The 20,049-nt window shown below is 46.1% G+C and overlaps 1 pseudogene; it reads right to left on the bottom strand.

Annotated features, from left to right (window-relative positions):
* Positions 1–20,049, bottom strand: part of LOC137486474 (zinc finger protein 271-like) — a 146,418-nt pseudogene that overhangs the window by 64,182 nt on the left and 62,187 nt on the right.

Raw genomic sequence — 20,049 nt, 5'->3', positions numbered from 1 at the left:
CTCTCACTGGTTAATTCATAAAGGTTCATTGTTTTATGTTTTCCTACGTGCGGTTTCAACTGCAGCTAAGTTTTTCATCTTCTATTGCTAGGTACATCTTGTTTTACATACTGTTTTTGTACAACTTATATCTCGAGGATATTCTGCCTTTTGCTATCTGTACTTGCACAGTGTACTGTTCCTAGGCTAGGCACAGTGCCGTTTCCCAGGCCGGAACTCCTCTCGGGCACAGAGCTCGGGTCTGGGGCCTCAAACAGAGGATTGCGGGAACAATTGTTCCATCAATTATTCCAGCAATGACCCTGTTCCTGCAGCCATTCCTCAACAATAAGCGGGCTTGGGGGATCTGGGGGGCTGCAGGGACTAGGGTGCATGGGGGAATTATGGGGGAACTATAGGGGAATTAAGTGGGGGGCGGGTGGGGCGGGGCTGCAGGGACTGTGCTGTGCAGCGGCCGCAGCTTCCTCTCCGTGCACAAGCGCTGGTGGTGCGTAGTCCTCAGCAAATGCAGGGCGAGTACCCCCCATCTGCCCCCGGGAAGCCCTCGCCCCCCCCCCCCCCCAAGGGCGGTGGGCTGGAGCTGGAGTACGAGATGGTGCTGACCAACGGGGATTCCTTCCGGACGTGGTGCCTCTCGGCTGATGAGTTCGGTGTGGCCACAGCCGGGGGGAAAGGCAGTGCGAGGGGGACTGGTGTGCATCAAGATCGGTATGTTGGGTGTTATGGGGGTCTGAGGAGGCTTATTGGGCTCTGGAGGGGCTGAAGGGATTGGTGTATGTCAGGGTCTGGAGCTATATAGGGAGTTATGGTGGTCTGGGGGGCTGCAGGGCAATGAGATGGGGACATATATATATGAGGGTCTGGAGATGGGGACATATATGAGGGTCTGGAGGACTGTTTAGGGGTTTGGGGGGATTGGAAGGATTGGGGTGCATCAGTATGGGGGATATATTTGAGGTTATTGAGGTGTGAGGAAGCTGAAGGGGGTTGGGGTACATGGGGAATGATGGTGGGGCTGCAATGTAGGGGTCACTTGTGGATACCCTGGTGGGTATTGAAGACTTCATGGGGTGAACCCCTTCTCACCCTGCCCCCCACCTTCCCCAGGTATCCTGGAGACAGATATCACCTTCTTCCTCGTCCTCATTGTCATCCTTACATTATTCATCAGTGAGCAGCTGGGGGAAATATGAGCTTCAAGGGGGCCTGGGGGGAAGCAGTGCTTTGAGAGATCCTGTGCTCACCCCTCCAGTCCCCCCAGACCTGGTCTAGCAATGGCAGCTGCTCCACACGACCTGCAAGATGCTCATGGTGGCTGCCAGCATGGAGCGTGAAGGGGGAGCTTGTGGGGCTATGGGCAGGTTTGTGGGGTCCAGTACCAGCTGCAGGGACTGGAGAGCATCGGGGTCTGGGAAAGTTATATTGGGATTTGGGGAATCTTCAGAGACTGGGAGGTGTCAAGGTCCAAGTGGCATATTGAGATTTGATGGGGCTGGGGGTTCTGGGTGGGTTTGGGGGGGCTTTCACAGCAAAGCTCAGGGGATATGGGGGAGCATAGGGGCACTTTGAAGTCATGGGAGGTAATGAGGGGCTTGGGGGAGTACAGGAGGTGTAGGGGTGCACAGACCCTCGTGTGGGGGGTGTGATGAAAGGGGGTGCCCAGCCCTCCCCATACCAGCTGCTCCCTCCACCCCATCAGCTTCCTCATTTTCCTCCTCATGCTCATCCTGCTGGGCAAGTATTTTCCATCACAGGTACTACAGAGGGTATGGGGTGGTGAGTGGGGGGCACGGGGGCAGCTGTGGGGGAGTCAGGGGTCCCTAGAGAGAATTTGCGGGGGGTCTGTGGGGTAGTTTTGGGGGTCTCTATGGGGCACCCACAGGGCTGGTGCTTTAAGGGACCACATCAGACTGGGGAACTCCATCCAGCTCTCCATGTACATCACCCTGTACAGCATCACCCATATCACCCTACTGTCAGGGTCTGTCCGAAAATCCCTCATGTTTGCCTCACGACTGTCTCCAAGGACTGAGACCTCAGACCCTGAAAGTAGCTCTAGCCTGGCTGAGGTGGAAAGTCTGCCAAGCCTTAAGAACTGGTATGCAATGCCATGGGAACTCAGTGCGAGAACAATGGACTGGTCATGGTGGACTGAGCCCTAACGAGTTCGTCCTGTACCCTCGGTCCTGTACCCTTGGTCCCGCACCTATGCGACGGTTGCAACTGGTTCCCAAAACAACGAGTCCACACCCACCATGTAGCCAGGAGAGCTCCCGCTTTGGCCAGATGCCACCCTATAAAGGACTCAAAGAGTTTTGAGGACTTTGTCCGGACTCCACCTGGAGAAGACAGCCTATGAGCATCTCGTCAAGCTCCGAGGGCCTCGTCTCTTCAGACTGGTAGCTATAATCCCCTTCCCCTCTTTCTCTATCTTTCACTCTATCTCTATTTCTCTCCCACTATCGCAGTTCTTGACACTAAATAAAAGTACATTTTGTTTAAGCAAAGTGGTGTGTCCCCTGCTGTGTCTTTTGTGCTTTGAGATCTCCAAAAAAGAACCTGTCAGGGACCCTGCATGCATTTGAGGACCCTGACACCCTACCCTGCTCGCCTACAAGGCCCAGGTGAGACCCCTACATCCACCTGTATTTGTGCAGTTTAGAGAGGGTTTGTGGGTATTTGGGGGGTATTTTGGGATGCAGGGGCAGTTCTTTGACCACAAGGAGGTACATTTTGGGGGGGTCAGTTCTTTGACCACCATGAGGTTCTTTATAATTGAGGTTCAGGTGAGACCCATGTGCCCAGCTGTATTTAGGGAATATGGGAGGCATTTGGAGGGATATGGGGTATTTGGAGGGTGTTTGGCTTTGTGGATTTTGTCTTTGGGGGGAGCCGCAGTTTGTCTTTGGGGGGAGTGGCAGTTTTTTGACCCTGGTCAGGTGATGTACCTCTACAAGTCACCTGCTGGGCACAGGCTCATTGTGCTGCAGTTCAGGGCCTTCAGCTGGTTATGCAATGCCATTGCCGTCACTGTCACTATTGTCCTTGAGTACTGCTACTTTTACCTGCCCTTTCTGGGGGCTTATGCCCTCTGGTGAGTCCTGGGGTACCTGGAGGACACTTGAGGTCTCTCACACAAGGGTCTCACAAGGGTTTCTCATGAGGGTCTCACAGGGGTGTCACAGGGGTCATTCTCATAGAAGTCTCAAAATGGTCTTGCAGGCAGAAAACTCTTCAAGGAAAAATGCCACTCAGTTTCCACTGGGCAAGTCCTCAGGCAGAATTGAAGGGCTGATGTTACTTCTGACCCTCTGGAAGGGACCTCCAGGTCATATTTACAAGAAGTGAGCAATGAGTACCATGATCAGAGCTAGAGGGGCCCTGGCTCCAGCCAGGTGTGGGAAAAGGACAGTGGGGTCTGTTGGACTGTGTGGATCCATGGCCTGGCACAGCGGAGCCACAGGAGCACAAGGCCTTAGTTGACATGGGTGCACAGTGTACCCTGATGCCATCATGCAGGGCAGAATCCATCTGTGTTTCTGGGATGACAGGGGGATCCCAACAGGGACTATACTGGAAGCTGAAGTGCTCCTGACTGGGTATGAGTGGCAGAAAATCACCATTGTCTCTGGCCTAGAGGCTCTGTGTATCCTTGGCATAGATCACCTAAGGAGAGGTATTTCAAGGACCCTAAAAGACACCATTGGGCTTTGGGAGAGCTGCTGTGGAGAAAGAAGAAATTAGGACAGCTGAATCCCTTGTTTGGTCTTTCAGAGGACCCTTCTGGTGTGGGACTGCAGAGGGTTGAAGAACAGCAGGTACTGATGGCCAACACAAGTGTCCTATTGGCAACATGGCACCAACTGGGACTTCAGGATGCTGTTCAAGAGCTGATCCATGCACTGGAGAGCTGGGCGTGCTCAGCAAGACTCGCTCACCCCTCAATAGCCCCACATGGCCCCTGCCTGAGTCACATGGAGAGTGGACACGGACGGTGGACTGTCATGGCCCGAACGAAGTCACACTATTGCTGAGTGCTGCCATGATGGATGTGTTGGAACTTCAGTATGAGCTGGAGTCCAAGGCTGCGAAGTGGTGCCGCAGCAGAGAAAGCTTTTGAGAAAGGGGATAAGATAATTCAGATCCTCCTGAAGGCTGGTTTTGCTATAAAACAGAGTGAAGTCAAGGGACCTGCCCAGGAAATTCAGTTTTTAGAAGTAAAATAGCAAGATGGACATTGTCAGATTCCAGTGGATGTGGTCAACAAAATAGCAGACATGTCCCCACTGACCCACAGGAAGGAAACACAGGCTTTCCTGGCACTGGGGTATTTTGGAGAATGCATATTCCAGGTTACAGTTAGATTGTAAACTCTCTCTATCATGTGACAGACATGGAAGAAGATTGATTTCAAGTGGGGTCCTTCACAGCAACAAGCTTTTGAACAAATTAAAGATAAGATTCTTCCTACAGTGGCCATTGTACCAGTCAGGATTGGACAAGGTATGGAAAAAATATTCCACACTGCAGCCAGGGAGAATGGTCCACCCTGGAGCCTCTGGGAGAAGGGACCTGCAAAAGTTCGAGGACCACCCTATGGTTCTTGAGTCTGGGATATAAAGGATCTGAAGCCAGCTATACATGTACACCACACTGCAGGCACTGGCAGCTTATAAGGAGGTTCCATCTGTTTCAGAAGTGATTGGCACTAAAGCACAGGTTCCACTGGCACCCGACTGCCAGTGCTGGGACTGGATGTTCAAAGGGAAAGACATCTTGGAAGTCATTACGAACTGGCCCTGAGGCAAAAATTTCAGCTTATCATCAGAAGGGGAAGAGGCGAAGGTGAAACATGCTAAGGAGGCCCTGACTACCAGGAAATGAAGAGCGTCACTCTTTCTTTACTGATGGTTCCTGCCATATTGTAAGAATTCATCAAAAATGGAAAGATGCTGTATGGAGTCCTACCCTGTGGAAGAATTTCTGAGAGAAAGAGGTCACGATCTGTATGTTCACAATTTATATGTTTAGAGTGAAGGTTGAGCTACCCCAGCCTAGGCCTCAGATGTGGGCCTCGGTGAGACCTTGAAACCTATGGCGCAGTTAAGAATAAGTTTGTGGCGCAGTCAGAAATTATGTTAAGGTATAACACAGTGTAGTGAGCTATCTAGGTGTGAATTACTATAGGTTTGCAGTGTGAAATTTTAGCCGCCTTAAGACAAGGACAAATAATGTTTGCTTGCCAATGACAGTGTGCTCACAATTGTAAACTATCTTGAAGTGTACATAAACTGCTGTCTAGAAACAATAAACAGAGAACATATGATTAGCCACATTGGTTTGGATCTGCATTTGTTCCTGTCCAGCTCACCATTTTTTTTTTATTAGTCCCTGCTTTACTACCCCATTAACCCCTCTGCCTCCTAAGAGATAAAAAAAGAAAAAAAAATACAAAAAGGTGACAGTCACTAGGCTATACTCACCACCTCGGTGTGTCCGAAAAAAAAACTCTCAGGGGAGGTTTCGCTGATTAGACTGGTCCTCAAAGCTTCGAGGGTTCTCAGCCACCCCCAGAGAAATCCCCCAGAATTGGGGTTTTTTTCTCTCAGGGAACTGGAACAGTGACTGTGACTTAGAATCCAGAGGAGATCCAATGGAGACGCTTTCAAAAGGCTAGATAAAGCCTCAAGGTCAGGACCCAGTTGTGCGCTAATTGAAAATACGGGTGTTAGAGTAGTTGTTGCTGCTACCTATAATTGTCCCCCACAAGCCTCTCCTGTAGAAAAGCAAGTTGAGATAACCTTCAGGCAACACAGTCAGACTCACACTCAACACTCGCCACAGCTGGCTCAGCAACAAAGGCAAGAAAGACTCTTTTTGCAGGGTTTTATTCCAGCAAAGGATATCACATGTGGCTGAAGGGAACCCAGCGAGGTAAAAGAGTGGGACCACATGGAGGAGACAGCTTAAGAAGGGGAAGGGGTGGGTGGTGGAGCTAAGGCTGGGGCAGAGGGGTTTGGTTTCCAGAGGAAGGGGGGTGGCCACCAGGGATACCAATCCATTGAGGGGACAGGGAAAGGAGAAAACAGGGGAAGTTACACAGGGGAAGTTGACACAGAGGCCCAAATGGGAGACTGCTTTTCCCCCCAGGAGGACTGACTCTACGGTGAGTAGTTACTACTGTTGCCAGGGCTGAGGACTTGGGAATTGACTGAGGTGGGAGAATTGATGGGATGCTACATCCTACATGACAACTTATGGAAGCCACTGAAGGACAAGGTGGATCCAGTCAAGTTACAGAGCTTAAAGCTTAAATCCATCTAGCGAGCTTTGGATATGATTGAATGAGTGAAGTGGCCAACTCTCTGCCTCTGCACTGAACTCATAGATGGTGGCAAATGCTCTGTGGGGTGGTTGGAACGATGGAAAAAGGACAACTGGCAACACAAGGGAAACCCACTGGGGCTGCTGGACTGGGGCAGGACATCACTGCCCAGGGGAGAAGCTGGTTGTGAAAGTCCTTCCTGTGGATGCTCACATGCCCAAGAGTCGGGCACTGAAGAGCATTGCAACAACAGACAGAGGGATGGGGCTGCCAGGATTAAAGTGTCTCAGGTGGGTCTGGACTGGCCCCACAAGGGTGAGTTATTTCTGGCTCAGTGGGCCCATGTGCTTGCCACACCTGAGGCATCATCATTGGTTCAATCTGTGTATGGTCCATTCACTTAACAGCTGGACTTGATGATCTTTGTGGGTCCCTTTCAACTCAGAATATTCTGTGATCTGTGACATAATGGCAATGCCAACAGCAAACATTGGCTAAACACTGGCAAGTTCTGTGAGACTGGAGTGTGTTAAAATGATCACTGGCCACTAACTCAGACAGGAGAGATAGGAGTGTGACTGAGTGATAGTACCTTTTTTGTCTTAATCTGTCACCACCCCATCAATGCCCAAGCACATGGGTGCTTATATTGTAGCTCTTAGGTTTGCAGTATTGGGTACTTCAACTGTTAGTGGGGCCAAATTGGCCAGAACTTCCGAAATTCCACTTCTCCCTGCAGCAAAAATACAGCGCGGGGACACTAGCAGTCCTTGGATCAGGGAGTGCAGGCGCCGCATGGAGTCAGCAGAGTCTCTGAACTCCTTTTAGGGTTTGAGCTAATGTTCAAACATTAACATTGACTCACTGCCATCAGGCAGACAACAGATTTGATTGTTCAGAACATCAGATTTGATTGTTCAGAACATCAGATTTGATTGTTCAAAACATCACAAAATTGTCATTGTGATCCTTGATTGCAAAGCAAGTAGCCAATATCCACTTCTCATCCAGGACCCATAAATTAACCTTAGCAGCTTGGCAGATAACATTTGCTCCATTTACTAAAGTGATTTTAACTCTTGGCATCCGGGTCATACACCCAGCTTCTTGGCATCTTGCTTTGTTAGTACTGAAAGTTGTGCTCCTGTATTTATTAGAAATGTAATTAATCACTGACAAGAACCAACTGGAATCTGGATGCATGGGTCATTAGTACATATGCATTGATAGGGTTACACTTGCTGCATTTCAGTCTCACTTGGCTTGTGCATGGAATGCTTTTGCAAATCAGCCACCTGAATGGACTCTGCACAATACAGGGTGAACTGGTAGCTTGCTTAAGCATTACCTTTGCCATTTCTTTCAGTTTTCATCTTTTCTCCTTTTCTTCCTGGAACTGTTTTGCAACTGTTCAATTCTCAGAAACAGGGATAAATCACCTTACCTCTCAGGTCTTGTTTCTCTCTTCTATACTTTTCCCTATTCGAATTCTCAAATAATTGTATTTCCTTACACTCTGCTGAAGCAAGTAGGGTCCTAAGATGATCTTTCTCAGTCATAAGTTTATCCACTTGGATTCTCACTTTTTCTCCTGTCTCCATCTCAGAAGCCAGTGGTGACTTTGATACCTCATTTTTTGTGTAAGTCTTGTTTTTGGTGAGCCTCCTTAAATGTTTGCAGCCACCAGCCCCAACTCACTGAGGATGGCAAAAGTTATTTCTAAGACTCCAATTAACAACATTAGCCTGTGGGGCCATAGTAATTATAGGTCTCTTAGGAGTTCCAACTCCCTCATCAACATCTTCATCCTGCTTGTGGCAAGGGAGTGCAACTTTCCTTTTCTCCAGGCACTCCATTCCAGGCACTACATTCTCCAGAACAGCAGTGGATAATTTATCACTTCCCGAGAAATTCCTTCTGCAAGCCTTTCGCTCACACTGCATTCCATCATGCACTGGGACCCTGCTGCTCCCTTTTGGGCAGTCCATTTCCTCGCTGCAATTCCAATCTCCTGATTGTTGTTCTGTTTACTAATTGTTAAGTGAAACCCATCCTTCTGCCATAGCTCTAAAGATCTGTCTCCCCATGTTAAGGGTCTTTTACCTTGTTTTCCTCTCTGTGGAGTTAACACTGGCATCAAGTGATCCTGAAATTCTGCTGCAATGTTTTATCACATCCAGCAAAACTCTAGCCATGGGAGCCACATACTTGGATAACCAGTGGTGTAGGTGAGGGTTGTCCTGGAACATCTGTCATTCATCAGTTGCAAAAATGCTGCCTTCGGTACACTCTGTCCCATGATCTATGGTTGGGATCTCAATCCTAAGCAAATCACTCCTCTCTAATGGATCCAACCTCCTGCTCAATAGGTAGCACTCTGAGTTAAAGACCACAGTTTTCTCAGGTCACCCACCATTAAAATACTTCTGACCTCCAGAAGCCCTGAGCCTCTGCCTCAGACAAATGATTCAATCACCACCTGCCAGAGGAACTTGCCAAACATATCCAGTTTCCGATTACCATGTAAGTCTGCTATACTTTTCCTGGAACTTTGCTATCTTGGCTGCTGTGTACCACACTGTTTTAGTAAGTGTGCAGACCCTGACTATCATAGAAGGTTTCATCTTTAATTTGAGGTTGTAATGTGATTTCCTCATTGTTAGATGTACTGCTGCTTATAGGGTCGTTAGAGAGTGAGCTTTAGTCAAAGCAATTTTCTGTCCTGTCCACAATTTGAGTTGTTAACTTTCCTTGAAAGTTCAGTAACAAAAACATTCCCCACCAAGCTCAGCACCAGCCTGTCTGGGGAAAAAAGAGGGTTGAGGGGACCCCAAAACTGGAAGTATTCCAAACCAGGTGGGTGGGAGCTAGGCTGGGATTTTAGGGGGGATATTTGGGGTCCCTGAGGTTTGGGGGGCCCAGAGGGTATCCCAAGGATGGCAAGGATGGGCATGTTTGAGGGGATTTGGGGTCCCATGATAGGTTTTGGGTTCTGAGGTTTGGGAGGAGTCTCCAAGGCATGAGGAAGGGGGGAGGCCCATGGATGGGGGATTTCCAGAGCTCCCCCCCTCACAGAGGTACTAAGCCCCACACCCCACAGGCAGCCCTACCCACTTTCAGACCACCTCTAAGCACTGCCCCTAAAGCCCTGACCCCCCTGCTCAAAAAGGAAATCCCCTAAGCACTGCCCCCTAGGCAACCCCCCACCAACACTATACATGGAACCCCTTAGGCCCCAGGACCTTCCTGGCCCCCATCCCAGATGCCTATACTCAAAATACTCTCAGAAGCCCCCTCCCTGTGGTTCTCCTCCCGTCCAGAGTTCCCCCCTGGGGTGCCTCACCCTCAAATCCCCTCCATCCTCCCCAGCAACAGCACCTAGGGGTCACAAACATTTATTAACTTATTGGGGTGCAGCAGAACTGGGAGGGTCTCCAGTAAGATGGTGGTCCTGGGTAGGTTTCCCTGGGACTGGCATTCTGGTGAGGGGGGTTCCAGGGGGATCATGTGTAGGGCTCCTCAATATTCTGAAAGATGCTGGACTAAGGAAGGGGACCTCCACCCTGGGATGGTGTGAGACACAGTCCAAAGTTTCCTGCATTTGCCTCACGACTGTCACAAGGGCCCTGCAGACCCTGACAGGAGCTCTGGCCTGGCCCAGGTGGACGTGGACGCTTGCCCAGTGACTGTCAGCAGCTGCGCTCGCTGTGCTCCTACAGAACGCTGCATTCCAGCAGGTTGTGACCAGCGGTGGCTCGTCCCTGCGTGCCAGCACCTGCTTCACAGACCAAGGGGCTCTTCACAATGCCCCATCAATCTCGCCCACCTTCTGGCCAGATGCCACTCGCTTTGGATAAAGACTATATAAACTGTAACTTTTTGGGAAGACTTTGGTTAACCCCCACAGACGACAGCAAATCCATGTGGCTGGACCATAGGGGACCTCGTCTCAGCGGTGTTAGCTATATTCCCCTTCCCCTCTTTTCTCTCTATTCTTTATTTCCTTTTTCTGTCCCCTCTATCATATTTGCTGTTGGAACCTAAATAAAGGTGCATTTGTTGTGATTAAACTGATGGTCCCCTGCTGTTTGCCTTTTTGCATTTTTGGGATCAGTTAATGAACCATCACAACACCCAGCACGAGCAGATCGTGACAATGGCTAAAGGGACTCCCAACACTGCAAAGCAATTGTACAAATGCTTCTCAACATGACGTGCTGTCTCACCTGTTAAAGGGGTAGTCCATATAACACAAGAGTAAGTATCAATACAAACATACACAAACTTCTTCTGGCCAAATTCTGCTACATGTTTTACATCCATTTGCCATAATTGCAAAGGCTGGGTACCTCTTGGGTTAACACCAGTGCCTAAGTCGATGCCATCCCTTTGACAATCTGGGCAAGAGCGTACAATGCCAGTGGCATCAGTAAGGGGAATACCGAATTGTTTAACCAACATTTTTGCAGATTGATGTAAAAAGGCATGAGAATTTTTTGCTTGTTGAAATTTATCAGAGGATGGCATTGGCCAGACAGCAGCTACCAACTGATCCACTTGAGTGTTATCTTCAGACAGAACAGGGAGGTTTTGATGACTGCGAACATGAGTAATGAAATACTCCTGTCGGCGTTGGTTCAAATTTCTAAGTAGTCGGCTTAAAAGTGAATATAAATGTTTGTTTGATTAACTTCCTTAACTACCGCCCTTTCAAGGCACTGTACACAACCGACCATGTAAAGTGAATCGAAAACAATGTTAATGGCTTTATTATTCCAATTTTCTAAGGCCCAAATAACTGTCTTCAACTCCAAGGTTTGCAATGTATCTCCTACTTCCCCAAGGAATTATATGCTGATTCCCTGAACCCTTTTGCTGCCATATACAAGCAGCCCTTTTAGACCGTTTGCCCGCATTGGTAAATATCGTTAATCCGGATAGGTATTGTGAACTCTTCCACTGTAATCAGTAAGAGCTATTTGTAAGGAGCTATTTGCCTAATTCCTCATTCCAAATACCAATTGGCTAATGGTACTGCCATTGCGTATGGTTCCTGTCCCCAGATTTCTAGTATCCTCCCTCTGCCTTTCATGATTAATTGAGTAAATAGTTCTAGGTGAGTAGTAGTGGTTCTAGGCTGTCGCACAGGTAAAAATACCCACTTCAGGATTGTTAAAGGATTAGCCCGAGTCTCTGTCCATTGACAAATTAATGTGAAAGGAAGCTTGGCGTGTTGGTCACCTTCCTTGCTATAGTTGATGATCATCAGTTGAATTGGGACACCTTCGATCATGCGATATGCATGCGCTGTGGCAACCTTTGAGGCTATGTGTTCCAAGACCTGTTGCTGCATTCTATCCAGTGATCGGAACTTGTCTGCCCGGGATGAGGTACCTAGCAGCTGTATTAACGGTTCAAATTCTTTGTTAGTTATTCCACAAATAGTTCTAATCCATTGTATATCTCCTACTAATTTTTTAACATCATGCACAGTTTTTATCTCTGTAGCAATGGTAATCTTCTGAAGTTTCACTACAGCTTGATCAATGTGCCACCCAAGAGACTTCCATGGAGCTGAATGCTGTACCTTTTTAGGGGAAATTCTCAACCCTCTTTGCTCTAGAATAGTTATCATGCTTGTTAATACATTTTCAGTGACCAATTCCTGTGCTGCCACCAAGATATCATCCATGTAATGATATATGATACAGTTAGGAAATTGTTTACGGACTGGCTCTAATGCCCAGGCTATGTAAATCTGGCATATAGTGGGCGAGTTATGCATCCCTTGGGGCAAAACTACCCATTCATATCTCTGGTAGGGTTCTGCCTTGTTGATGGAGGGGACTGAGAAGGCAAAATGACTGGTATCCTCAGGGTGGAGGGGAATAGTGAAAAAACAGTCTTTGAGGTCAATAATCAGTAGATCCCAAGACTCAGGTAACATAGCAGGGGATGGGAGTCCGGGTTGTAATGCTCCCATACTCTGCATTACTGCATTGATTGTCCTAAGATCATGCAACAACCTCCATTCCCCACTCTTTTTTGGAATTGTAAAAATAGGCATGTTCCATGGGCTAGTTGATGGTACTACATGACCAGCCTCAAGTTGTTCTTTAACCAATTTTTGAACCTTGAGCAGCTTTTCCTTTGGCAGTGGCCAATCCATATGGGTGTATCTGTGGTCCAGCTCATTTTCAGGATTGGCTGCCCCGCAGTGGCCGCTGCTAAAAACGCTGTGTAACAATTGTGGCCTTTAGTTGACTTAACAAATCTCTCCCAATTAAACCTAACAAATTACTGGGAGTCTGCATGACATAGGGTCTTGTTGTTACGCTCACTCCATCTGGGAAAACAAAGTAATTATCTCCCTAATTAACTGAATTGCTTGGGTTCCACCAATCCCTGCAATTCCCAAAACAGGATTGACTACTGGCCAATTCCTGGGCCATTTAGTGCTTGAAATGATTGTTACATCTGCTCCGGTATCAATTTTGAGCCTCTTAGTGATAGAATTACCATTGGGATGAGTCAAGGTTACCTGTTTATCCAATTTACCTCTTGTAATGTCCACGGCCCAATACACTTCTGGGCTACCTGTGGAACAAAAACACCCGTTCCCCACTCCTTTAATCCTGTGCAGGGGACACAAGACTTAAAAGGAACAAGCTGAGCAATTTGTGATCCTTTAGGGATAGATACAGGAGGGAAAAATGTCCTAACCATAATTTTGATAACCCCTTGATTGTCTGCATCAATAACTCCGGGAATTACATCCAATCCTCTTTTGCTAGCAGATGATCTCCTTAACAGGAAAGCACTAAGCCCACCCCCCAAAAGGTCCCTTTCCATTAGTCTCCACCAGATGTACTGCAGAGTCAGTGATGGTAAGGTCTACTGTGGTTTCCACGTCCATTCCAGTGCTTCCAGGAGTTGCTGATTGGAGTGAGTAAAGTCCTCCAGCGGGGGTTGAGCTACCCATACAGCTTCCCGACCTTGTGTCTTCATGCGTGGGGTCGCACTCCATGGTCCGTTTCCCTGGAACCTGCACTCTCTCGTGTTGTGATTATCTCTCTTGCAAAATAGAGCAAAATTTCTTCATTGGTGCAGATCAACATTGACTCCGTATATGTCTGACCTTTCCGCATCCAAAACACTTAGTATTCTTCCCTTCCGTCTTCTTCTCTAATTTTGAAAGTAGTGGTTTTACAGCACCTTGTACTGCAGCAGTTACATAGGCAGCCTTCTGTCTCTCTGTGGTTCTGGTCATTAATTCTAGCACGTCAACAACTTCTGCTCCCTTTTGCAACGTGCCTAAAATCTGCCGACTCTTGTCATCAGCATTGTCAAAGGCAAGCATCTTAAACATCTTCTGCTTTGTATCCGGATCCAGGTCAGGGTGAACATAGATGGCTCTGTGCAAGTGGTCAATGAATTTATCAAAGTCCTCATTTCCTCTTGATGTATCTGTGTAAAAGCTTGAGTATGCAGCCGATCAAGCAATACAAGGATTGAGTTGTATGCAAGTTTTTGGCTTAGATGCAAAACTTCATTGATACTTTGGGCTTGGGCGGTTGCTGTGGACCAGGGACCTTCTAATAATTGTTGTGCTGTGGTTCCAAACAACAGGTCCCCTTGAGCCCGAAATCTTGCTTCCTCTCTTTTACATGCCCCTTTCCACTATTTATAAAACTGAATCTGCTGGTGAGGGGGCATGATTAATCTAACCAAGGTTTGAACATCACCTGGAATTAAAGTATCTGCTGTAAAGATGTATTGCAATAATGACTGTGCTAATTGAGACTTCAAGCCATAATGTGTGACAGCGCTTTTCAGCTTTTCTAATATCTTCTAATCAAATGGCTCCCATCCTTGCCCTGTGGCTTGGGCTACCACAGGCAAGGCTTCTATAGTACTAGAGGGAAAAGACTCTTCTATTATTGCTTCAGTTATGACTCCTCTACACTTCCTCTTTTGTGTCATTTCTATATCAGGGTCTAGCTCTATCTCCAAATATTCTGTGGTCAAGCGGGGTATCCACCTCCCACTCTGTTCGTCGAGAGCCCGTTTGGAGCTTAAGATAGCCGGCAGTTCCCTCCTTTAAAAACTATAGTCCCTGTGGGGAGTGACTCGATCACTCTGTTGAATTACTCACTTTTGCAAATTGTCTACCAAAGCTTTTAAGTCCTCCTCTACCAAGGCAGATCCTGAATCTGTCTTTTCTTCTTCAGCCTCATCTTCAGATACTGAGTGTGCTACTTCTAACACTTCAAGAATAGCTGCCTTCTTTTCCTGAATACCTTTATTCCCGGGTCGGCAGTTCAAACCTCCAAGGGAGGTAGCTTCATCACTCTGTTTCTGGTCGGAGGGTTTGGGTTTCTCTTTCATTACTGGAACTGGGTTAGAGGGTTGCAGGCTGCATGAAGGTACATCTAATGTAGTTAAAAATAACTTGCTAGTAGGAAATGCCTGTGGTTTAGGCTTGATGATCAGAGCAAAAGAAGCATAAGCTGCCTCAGTGGCTTGCTTTTCAGCTTTAACTGCCCTTAATACCTCTACGATGTTTTTCCACAGGGTAGCATATTTAAAGGCCTCTTTAGCCTCACCTCCTCCCGAGGTGATACAGTCCCATATCATGCAGTCCACAGCCTCCCACGTAGCCACCTCAAAAGCGACCTGCGCTCCTGGTATGAGGTTTCATTCCCATGCCCAGTAAATAAGTCCTTTCAGAGTGGAAGCCTTGTATTTCTGCCCTCTCTTAGAAAGGATATGTTGGAGGAGTTTCTGGACCTCATCTCTCTCATGCTCCATGCCCATCTCCTCCCCGGCTGCTCACCTGATCAGGGCGAGATCAATTAGTCTTCAACAATTTGTCTTTATTTGGAACGCCAACCTCTTTCCTCTCACTGGGGCAGTGAAAAAGTCTGTTGCTGAACCTCTGCATAGCAGTGAAATAGCTGTCTTTGGGTCCCTGTGCAGGTGCCAAAAAATGCGGAGGATCAGCAATGGAACATCACACCATGATCAATATAATCAAGTGATTTATTGCAAAAAATAAGCTATATTTATACTGTGTTCTACTGTTCACACGTCTTAAACTAATACATGATTGGTTATGCCTGACTGTGCACGTGTCTCAAGCTGCCAGCTAATTGGTTAGTTTTCTGCCTTCATGCACTCCACTGTGGTTTTTTGCTCCGTCTTCTTATCTTGTCCCACATCTTGGACTTGTTTTTCTTCTGAATAGGTTCTTCCTGTTATTGTGTATCAGGGACATTGTGACCTTCTTACTCAGACTCGATAAAGGCTGGATTGTGCACATGTTCCATATGTCCATTGTCCTGCAAGAAACTCTCAACAGGAAAATCCCAAGACAGAAAGAAAGAGTTAACTTACATGGGCAGTTTTACCACAAGGGTTCAAAAACAGCCCTACAATATTTGGGAACCAGTTAGCAAAGGAATTAGAGGACAGGAAAAGACAGGAGTCAGAAGGAGTTGTTCTTCAGTATGTGGATGACATCTTGATTGCAGCCAGAGCCAGAGATTACTGTATATGACTGACCGTAAGTCTATTAAACTTTTTGGGACCGAATGGGTGCAGAGTTTCTAGAGACAAACCACAGATTGCTAAGGAAGCAGTAGTTTACTTGGGGCTTGAGATCTTCCGTGGACACTGATAGCTCAACAAAGAATGGAAAGAAGCCATCTGCTGTCTTCCAGAGCCCCACACTGTGAGAGATATGCAAGCTTTCCTGGTAATGGTAGGTTGGTGTCATTTATGAATAGATAATTATGGACTGCTGGTGAAACCTCTATATGGAGCATTAAAAGCAGCTGAAAAAGGAATTATTATATGGACTGAAAACACCAGAGGAGTGATTAAACAGCTGAAACACTCTCTGATATCAGCTCCAGCACTGGAAATGCCAGACTTAACTAAACCTTTTGAACTTTTCACACACAAGAGATTGAATGTGGCTTTGGAGGGACCAGCACAGCGCCTCAGGAACCAACAAAGGGCTGTAGCATATTTTTCTAAACAGATAGACAATGTTGCCAAGGCTGGCCAGGGTGCCTCAAGGCTGTGGTGGCCACTGTCATCTTGATCCAGGAGGCCCAAAAACACACCCTGGGGCAACACCTTGTAGTGTATATACCCCATGCAGTAGCAGCTGTACTCAAACAAAAGGGGGAATGTTGGTTATCTGGTAATCAGATGCTTAAATATCAAGCACTGTTATTAGAGCAGGATGATGTTTCCTTGAAAACCACTTCTGTTGTTAACCCTGCCATGTTTTTGTCCTCCATCTTAATTGATGGTGAGCCTGAACGTGACTGTTTACAGACTATCAAAGAAGTCTATTCCACCTGACCAGACCTGAGAGACATGCCCCTGGAGAATGCAGATTGGGAACTTTTTACAGATGGGAGCAGTTTCATGAAAAATGGCAAAAGGATGATAGGCTATGAAGTGACTACACCGGACAAGGTGATCAAGGCAAAGGTGCTGCCAGCAGATGTATCATCACAGAAAGCTGAGCTGATTGCACTGACGAGAGCCCTAGACCTGAGCAAAGGGAAGAAAGTAAATATATGGACTGACTCTAAATATGCATTTTGTGTTGTCCATGCCCATGGAGCCATCTGGAAGTAGAGAGGACTTCTGAACGCCCAAGGTAATCAAATCAAACATGCTGAACAAATACTTGCCCTCTTAGAGAGCATTAAAAACCCACAGAAGTAGCTATCATGCATTGTAGAGGTCACCAAAAAGGGAAAACCACTCCAGAACTGGGAAATCACTTTGCTGGTAAAGCAGCAAGAGGGATTGCAGAAAAAGGGATTCTTGCAGTGTTCTGGTTTGAAAGCAAAACCAGTGAGAGACTCCAAGTCAGAAATACAATTTATTAGGAAAAGGGAAAATAAACAAAATATATGCAATAATCCTAAAGAAAAAACACTGACAGAGTCAGAATACAACTTGACACCCCTTTGGCCAGCGTGTTGGTAGCAGTCCAAATTGGAGTGGCTGCAGTCCTCCTGGAGTGGCAGATGTGGTTCTCTTGGAGCAGTGATCCTGTTGAAGGGTGTAGTCTTCCTCTGAAGGTCCACTGGAAAACCCCAGCTGTTCCTCGTGGAAACCTGTGAGAAGGCTGACTCTGATGTCCCCAAAACCCAGATTATATCCAGTAAGGAATGCTTGGCTCCTCCCTGTGGGCGGAACATCTCACAATGGGATGTCATAGTTCTTATCAGTCATGCAGTGACATTCAATAACCCATTAACAGCAGATGTCTCCCCTGAGAGAGGATTGGTTGTGACAGAGATAAGGAAAACTGCTCACTTAACAGAAGACAACTGCTGCACAGATGGCAATAGAAAACATCTTGCTTCTCAATCTGAGACATGCAGTAATTCCACAAAAAGAGGTTGATTTGTCAGAGTTCACTCCAAAATATGACCAGGCAGACTACAAACTAATTAAGTTTCTTAAGGCTGAGATCACAGAAAGTAGATGGGCTGTCACACCAGCAAATCAGGTTGTAGTCTCACCCCTGATCCTTCGGGAGCTAGCCCAGAGGGAACATGAAAATACACATTTTGCAGTTGAAAATCTTCTAAAACACCTAAAAAGGTAATAGGAAAGGGAATGACTGACATTGCACAATCAGTAATGAGCAAATGTGAAGTCTGTTGTAAGAACAACCCTGACACAAGGAAAAGACTTATGTTAAGAGTAACAAAAGCAGGGTATCTTCCTGTGATTTATTAAAGAAATATAGATACTGATCAAGAACCGATATCCAACTGTGACGGACAAAAACTCTCTAACAATTTAAAGTCAGAAAGTGTATGTTTATTGCAATGCTGGGCAGTGTGCGGGATAGCTCCCAAATACACACTGAGCCTTTCAGGTGATTACAGACTCCTTTTATCCATACTAGTATTGAATACCCAAAATACAAATGCATATTCATAATTTTGGTACATCCCATCCTCGCTTGATATGCTAATAATTTCAAAAGCTATTAAGCATGTGTAGTTTGTTCTTTCAAATGGGTTGGTGGTCCCTTTCATGGGGAGGGGTCCCAAAATGAGGAAGTAAATGAAGTCTTCCTCATTCTGACCACTCTACCTTTTCAGTGCAAATATGACAAATGAACTCTTGGTAGGACTCCCACTTCCTGTCTTCAATTGGTTCTAGAGCAGAGGAGGTCCACATTTGTCTTATGTTCCTAAAAGCTATTTGTCAGTTTCTATATTCTTCATTATAAACCCAGCTAACTAAACATTGTGTTGACAAGCAATCAATTATTAGTTAACTACTAACTCTTAACTTCATCAAGGCCTACTCATTTATTTTAATTAACTCTAGTAAGGCTTATCTCTAACTAAAATCTTAGCTCCTCTAAAATCTCTAAATCCCTTAAAGTTTATGTTTCACCTGAAGATTACTGACAGATAGACTTTGCAGAGTTCCCATGCAAGGAGGGATACCGGTCCATACTGGTGTTAGCTGACACCTTCAGTGGATGGCCAGTAGCTTACCCCTGTCGCAATAACACAGCCAAGAAAGTGGTGAAAGTTTTGTTCAATCATATAATTCCAAGGTTCAGGGTTCCTTTGGGGATGTCATCAGATAGGGGACCACACTTTGTTGCAACAGTTGTTAAGGAAGTTAGCCAGATTTTGGGAATTTCTTGAGATCTGCATACACTCAAAACACAAATTAGCAAAATTTGTCAGGAAACATCCATGACATGGGTTCAGGCCTTGCCTATAGCTTTACTGAGAATCCGCATACAACCAAGAAGAAGGGATAATATCAGTCCCTATGAAATACTGTATGGCAGCCATATCAGATTTGACATGTTCCAGATGAAATTCACATGAAGGAGAAACTTGATTTGCAGAAATATCTAATAGCTTTAGGTTCCTCTTTGCAGAAGCTCCAGAATTACATTGTGCTATCCAGATCTATAGGACTGGACACTTCTGCACATCCTTTCCAACCTGGAGATTGGGTCTGTGTTAAGTGGTGGGACAGTGATCCTCTACAAATCAAGTGGAGAGGACCATTCCAAGTTCTGCTGACCACCCTCACCGCAGTCAAAGTTGATGGCAAAGGACCCTGGGTTCACTACTCCAGAGCTGAGAAAGCTTCTGCTCCTGAAACAACTGTAAAAACAAAGACAGATGCAGACAAAAACATGTTTTAAATTATTTCTCTTCTGTGACTGTTCATAATAATCCTTATTCTTCTTTGCATGATATACGACTGTGCAAAACATTACTACTGTGAGATGATTATTACTGCTTATTAATATTATTATTAGATATTTAGCGATTATTAGATATTTACTATGGTTAGTTATTTACTGTTATTAGATATTTATCCGGTATTAGATATTTACTGTTGTTAGATGCTTACTGTTGTTATTTACCATTATTAGACACTTATCTGGTATTAAATGCATATTATTATTAGATATTTAGAATAGAGACTCAACAAAAGGCCTTGTCAAGCCTCTAAAGGAAGGAAATACTACCTTAAATGTTAGTTTTTATATTTTCCAGATTCTATACTGCAATAGCATGTAACTCTGAACCTCATACAGAGTGTTAGCAAGTTCTCTTCACAGTGTAGTCAGACAAAACAATCCTTTTCCAGCCTGAGAACCAAGGACACTGCTGCAGCTTCAGGCCCAAAATGTGTAAACA

The sequence above is a fragment of the Anomalospiza imberbis genome, chromosome 22 (assembly GCF_031753505.1).
Source record: "Anomalospiza imberbis isolate Cuckoo-Finch-1a 21T00152 chromosome 22, ASM3175350v1, whole genome shotgun sequence".
Classification (NCBI taxonomy): domain Eukaryota; kingdom Metazoa; phylum Chordata; class Aves; order Passeriformes; family Viduidae; genus Anomalospiza; species Anomalospiza imberbis.
The sequence above is the reverse complement of the archived record's forward strand: the minus strand, read 5'-3'. Positions and strand labels throughout refer to the sequence as shown.